Source organism: Schistocerca nitens, chromosome 12 (assembly GCF_023898315.1).
Source record: "Schistocerca nitens isolate TAMUIC-IGC-003100 chromosome 12, iqSchNite1.1, whole genome shotgun sequence".
Taxonomy (NCBI): domain Eukaryota; kingdom Metazoa; phylum Arthropoda; class Insecta; order Orthoptera; family Acrididae; genus Schistocerca; species Schistocerca nitens.
This window is the reverse complement of record NC_064625.1, coordinates 86,583,754-86,590,563: the sequence shown is the minus strand read 5'-3', so window position 1 is coordinate 86,590,563 and position 6,810 is coordinate 86,583,754.

The following is a 6,810-nucleotide window of genomic DNA, read 5'->3' as shown; positions in this document are numbered from 1 at the left end:
ACATCCTGTTACCATTTTACAACATTAGGAGCGAACTTTTAGTGATAGTGACGGCTCCTGAGTTTGAGGTGTATTATAAACACTAGCAACGCCGTTTACAAACAGCTTAAGCCCCTACAAAAACTGATTGCCCGTAGATGTTGGTTTCACTAGAACACATTCAAGAATGCATAACGAAATTTAAATATTTGTCTAATGGCAGTGTGAAACCATTACTTATTACATGATACTTGTTTCTGTGACGATCTATCACTCTACGGTAAGATTTTAGTTCAGTTATTTCATTTTAAATGGCTTAGCTCTCGAGCACTACAGTGCATGGAAGAGTCGCAGTCATGAGAGTAAACATTTTAAAAGAACAAGACTCCCGGAATTTATTGCTCGTGCAATGCTTCAGGGTGAATGCCGCATGCCCGAAATATGTTTCAAATGAAGGAACGTAGTAAAAACCACCCTGATGCTGCGACCCGTCGGAGCGCCAGTAAGTATTGAAATATTATGTATTGTCCTGCACAGCAACGTCAGAAACTGAAGGTGTTATGGGCAAAATTAATGCATTTGTAGTAATTTGCCATTCAGATATACTTTATTCACAATCCAGTACGAGGAGGTACTAATAATCCGGACATGGTTAATGCGAAGCATCTTATCAGGAATTTACACTATGGTTCGAGAGTCGATTTATTATTATTATTAGTATTATTTTTATTTTTATTATTATTCACGTTTTGGCCCTACTGGACCACGCGGACTTCCAACAAAGAACATTTTTCAGGGTTTTGTTTAAGGTTTTCTCTGGTCACTTGTTACTTTCACTCGCTCGAAATGGGCCCTTTTACGCTCGTTTGTCCAAGTTATTCTGGTTTTGTTGGCTTTCTTCTGCCAGACCGATCGTGCAGTCACGAATTTTCTGCGTAAAATTTTTCAATTTGGTACGTAAGTTGGGTCATTCCTGAATTTTTCTGGTCTTCTTTGACTACACCAATCCATTTTATAGTTTCTTGTTTCAGCTTCCCACATTCTGTCTGCATAATCTGGTTGGTTTAATTCTTTTAATTTGCTTATAAATCTTTAACCTGATTTTTCCTTCATACCTGTATTACTGTTTTTAAGATACTTTTCAATTTCTTTACCTGCTCCTAACGTCTGCATTCCTTCTTCAGTATAACTTGGACCTCTACTTTCCTTGATTGCTTTGCCTTCTCTCTTTTGGATTTGTTCAGTGTCTCTCTTTCTGTTTAAAACGAGTCTTCCAGCCCCCATAAAGACACTTTTGTTTCATGAGCGTGTCCTAATGCCTGTTTTCTGTATCCTGAGGTGAATTTTTGCTGTGCATATATGTTATGTAGAAATGTGTGTCGTTTGTTCTCCTGACGACGGAAATGATGTCGAATACGACTACATAGTTTCTCGATGACGTGTAGCAATATAAGGGTACCTTAGAACTTCATGAAATTAACTCACATCGAATATATCAAGTATGATGAGGACTGAGGACCGTGAAGAGGGAAAGCAGTCACGACAAAAGAAACCCGAGTTGACCAATAAGCATTTCTTGTGTGATGAAATAATACGCAGTGCAGGGTTCAACCTAACACCTGATTTGAAGATCACTGTTCTGTACAGGGCGTGGTCTCAACGCCGTCATCCGTTGTAGGGAGTTGTAACGGCAGCTGAAGCTCAGTAAGAAATCCCATCCACATGCAAGAATTCCACAATTTTCACTTGCACAGTGTGCTGACTGAGACGAAAGACGTATTAAATGGACAAGAAGGCTGTCACTGAATAAACATTCAGTGACATTTGCTTAGGTTTCAGTTGCTTAGAGGCCAGACGTAATTATTATGAAATACAAAAAATGTAGATGATGTTTGTTTTCTTTGAAAAATGAACGACAGAACAGGACGAATGTGAAATAATTGTCGTCTAAGCGCAAAATGAAAAAAAAGGTGGGACGTATCTACTCAATTACAAAGATGGGGTGAACCATAAAATTAGTTTCTAAACAACTGAACAGATCAACACTCGTGAGCGTTTCTGTAAATCTATGCTAAATGCATTCAGTAAGGTTGGGGTCCAGTGTGTCGGTCCTTCTCTAATTCCGAGACTTCCGTCGGAATTAATGAAATAAATTCCTCATAGCGTGGTTTTAAAGCTTCCCCTGAGGGGACAAAAACAATTATGTAGCAAGCTGTGTGTTAGTCGTCCGTGCACGCTAAAAATTTACGTAAGAAATGAAAAGCTAGTGTTCCTCTCTCGGAACTGTATCGACTATGTGGTAACTGCGTGATGAAATTAAATACCAGTTTTCTCTGTGTTCAATAATGGCATCGTTAAGGCAACAAGTCTAAGATTTTTACATGTTATCTGGTTTTATTGAGCCAGTTTATATAGCAGAAATACACATTTTTAATTGTCGGACTTTTTCGTCTATATCATTACCCTTGTCCAGTTAGTTAATTACATATTCTATTGCTCAGACTCATCTACGGTATAGATAAAGTTATCAGTACTGAAACTGTGGCCTCACTTTAAGCGTATCTGTGATATCTACTGAACGTCTCATTACCCTGGATACATTTGCTATGTGTTCTAAGTTTGTGAACATTTTTTCCGGACCACAATGTAAAAAACATTGTTCTTAAAATGTTATAATTAAATATCACTATTAGTCTGGAACCGAAATTCAATACCAACACCAGCTTGCCGACGAGAGTGAATATACTGCGAATGGAAATGTTAATACCTAGCTTCCTGTTAATTATAATTCTACGCTTTACCATAACGTTAATAATGGTTTTTCGTGAGAATAACCTTCGCAGTTCGTAATGTGTGCGATATTGTAGCTATCTTCCGATATCCCCGAGTAGCCTACCCGTTATGGAAATATGTGTTTTAAACCGTAAATATGAGTGACGAAATTTTTTATGACAGCTGTACCAGTTTTCTGATTATGCAATTAGTTATACGCGATGCGGTATCATGAAGAGACAGTTGCAAGCGAATGAAGTTAAGCAGAAACATTATGTGTCGTCTAGATTCAGAAAAGAACGCATAGCTGAAATAACAGATCAGTAGGGACAACACTTAGTGTAGTTGGATGGATCATTACGGAAATGCAAGGCTCAGAAAATGTTTCCGCAGACCACCAGAACATATCCCGAACTGTGTATTACGGAGTACACTGTACTCTCAACTTTACCTTTATCGAAGATGTATTTATTAGAAGTTCTGGTACATAGGCAGAAGTCCCAAGTGGACAAAGGAAACATAGAAGCTGATCCGTTCTCGGTGATGGACAATAAATTTGATTAACAGTGTGACAGGGCAATCTCTGTCAATTTTGTACATTAACAGGCAGCATCGGGTGCAATCTCGGAATTTTCGCAAATAATGCATTTTCATCTTATAATATCTAGTGTAAAATTCACTCATATCAGAACATGATGTCAGTCTTGTTCAAAGGTTGCGGATTATCTCTTCATTCGGTAAATTGTGAGATGCGATGGTTGCATACTGAAAAAATGCCGTTCTCACACGAAAGTGGTTCCTCATATAACGCAGGTAAGGTCAAACAGATCAAGTGTTTGGAATTTTGCATCAGGCTAGACTAACGGGAGAAATCTGTATTGTGCAAAGGTCAACAGCATGAATCTTCACATGTGCTGTAAGTTTTTCAAATAGTAAACACTCGTGCGAAGATATCCAGCAGATGCCTGCTTTGAAGGTTCAAACACCGGGATATCACAGTCGAATCAATTCGTAGAGACAATTAACATAAATTTAGAACTGTTTAGCATCCCGCCTACGATCAGATCATTGGAGAGGAAGCGCCCCAGCATTTTCCTTAAGACTTTTGGAGAAAAACTGGGCGGGGAATCGAACCCCAGTCCTTTCATATGCAAGTCCAGTCCCTTAACCACGGCCCCATCGCGCCGAGCCATAAGAAATGGTCTAATGACAGTCCTACAGTGGCATATAAGAAGCCATTTTTGTCGCTCTACGTCCCTGAATGGAAACGAAGGTAAATAATTGTGTTTGCCATGTATTTTGTAATTTTCTTGCATGCAGAGTGTAGATATACAGGTATTGTGCAAAATGAAGAAATCTAGATTATAGGACTGGAATCCTCCTATAAAACGCAATTTATCCTTAGTCCTGTCGCACAGATATGTTCCATATCATATGTACTATCACTAGTTTTTTATTTTAATTTTTTGCCGTTTTTTTATTTTACTGATATCTTACTTGTTGTTTTGTTAAGCTTTTTACGGCTTTCATTACGACCTTGGACAGGTTGCCATAATTTGTTCCGGTATTCTTGTTGTCATGTACATATTCACCCCGTGAACATAGAGCAGCAATTACAGTACACTTGTAATTTTGAGTAACATCACTCATATGTTTTTAAGCGCTAACTTTAAATGGACTAACTTCACTGTTTATATTCGTACAGTATGTTTCCAGCCAGTTAATGAAAATCTCATTAAAATACTGAAGAAAATTTATGGATAGGTGGGGACAAATTGAGAATGGAAAGCCGCGCGGGATTAGCCGCGCGGGATTAGCCGAGCGGTCTAAGGCGCTGTAGTCGTGGACTGTGCGGCTGGTCCCGGCGGAGATTCGAGTCCTCCCTCGGGCATGGGTGTGTGTGTTTGTCCTTAAGGTAATTTAGGTTAAGTAGTGTGTAAGCTTAGGGACTGATGACCTTAGCAGTTAAGTCCCATAAGATTTCATACACACTTGAACTTGAGAATGGAAATTAAATTGCATGTATATTCTGGAAAAAGTAAATGCGCTGTAAAACCGAGAATAACAATTAAAATCTTTCTTTATGTAAATTAAAATAAGTGTTATATTTTACTCTGCAAACACAACTGCTGATGGAGAATCTAAACGAAAGTACCCTCAGTTGTGCACTAATGAAGTCTAACAGAACCTCAGGTGCAGACAATCGAGTTGTCAGATATGAACCAGCAACGCTAACAGAGTTTCCGCTGAACGATGCTGGTGCGTGCAGCAAATTATCGCAGTTGGAACTTCATATAGAAACGTAGAAAGACTTGCACAAAAATTCCAAAAAATGGCTCTGAGCACTATGGGACTCAACTGCTGTGGTCATAAGTCCCCTAGAACTTAGAACTACTTAAACCTAACTAGCCTAAGGACAGCACACAACACCCAGCCATCACCAGGCAGAGAAAATCCCTGACCCCGCCGGGAATCGAACCCGGGAACCCGGGCGTGGGAAGCGAGAACGCTACCGCACGACCACGAGATGCGGCCACAAAAATTCCATTTGGTTACATAATTGGGGGCTGACTTTAAACGTGGGTAAATACAAGCCAGCGCCTATAAGATAAAGAAAGAGGTGCAGTATCCGATTACATGATTAGTGGTGAATTATAGTATTTCCGTTCACGTCCGTACTGGTGTCCTATCTTTGAGTGGATGTAGCAGACACCATCGACTTTGGCATATTTAGCTGTTTTGTGTTACAAGTTCCGATATGTCGTTTCTAGGCAATAACGTATTGAAGAGTTACCACAAACACGTCATTCTCATCATTAAATGTGAGATGACGCAGCAACGATAAAAGTCTTCGATTGAAAGAATGATAACTGAGGTTGTAGCCAGTAACCTCACAAGCCTGTCGTAGCGTAATGGATAAGGTCGTGGATGGGAAATTGAGGAATTTAGGTTCATGTCCAGCTCTGTAGTGATATTTCTTTCTTTTTTTTCCATCTTAGCGTTGTTAACACATTCTCGAACTCTCTAGTGAATGTGATACAAGTATGTTCTGCAATATTCGACGTTATTTACATTTCCGGCTGGTGAAATAAATATTTGGCGTTTTAGTTCAGCCGGACGCGGTGGCCGTGCTAGGCACTTAAGTCCGGAACCGCGTGAGTACTGCGGTCGCAGGTTAGAATCCTGCCTCGGGCATGGATGTGTGTAATGTCCTTAGGTTAGTTTGGTTTAAGTAGTTCTACGTTCTAGGGGACTGATGACCTCAGATGTTGAGTTCCATAGTGCTCAGAGCCATTTTAACCATTTTTTAATTTCGCTTCAGATTACGTAGCGATTTCCGATTGTGTGGCCAGGCAGAAACCTAAGAGGCCAGCTTAAATTGGTGCGAGTGAAAGGGGGAGCAGTGCCATTCTTATTCTTCGCTGTCACAAATATTTCGCTCTTGACAAAGAGGTATATAACGTAGTCAAATAACACATAGACCTTTGCCTGTTTATTTCGTAGCGTACGCGGAGATCATGACGAGACACATAGTTCACATGTTAAGCCAATGTCACTATGTCTGCCGCTAACGTCAAGTTTCCACTGGCAGCATCATACTCCCCACGCACGTATCACGAGAGAAAGATGTGCAAAGGCATATAGACAGTTATCATGCCGTCGTTCAAAACGCGAAACCGAGCTAGGTGGCGCAGTGGTTAGCGTACTAGCCTCGCATTCGGGAGGACAACGGTTCAAACCTGCGTCCGCCCATCCTGATTTATATTTCCCATGATTTCCCCTAAATCTCTCAAGGCAAATGCCCGGACGGTTCGTTCGAAAGGGCTCACCCGCTTACCTCCTCCATGCTCTCCTAAACCGAGCTTTTGCTCCATCAATAATAATCTCGTTGTCGACGGGAAGTTAAACACTAACCTCATCGTTCTTCTCCTTCTCCTCCTCCTCCTCCTCCTCCTCATCATCATCATCATCATCATCATCGAAATGCAATAGTGTAGCACATAAAATAGCTATTATTCTAGAAAGTACCCTCCGACATATACCGCAAAGTTGCACGCG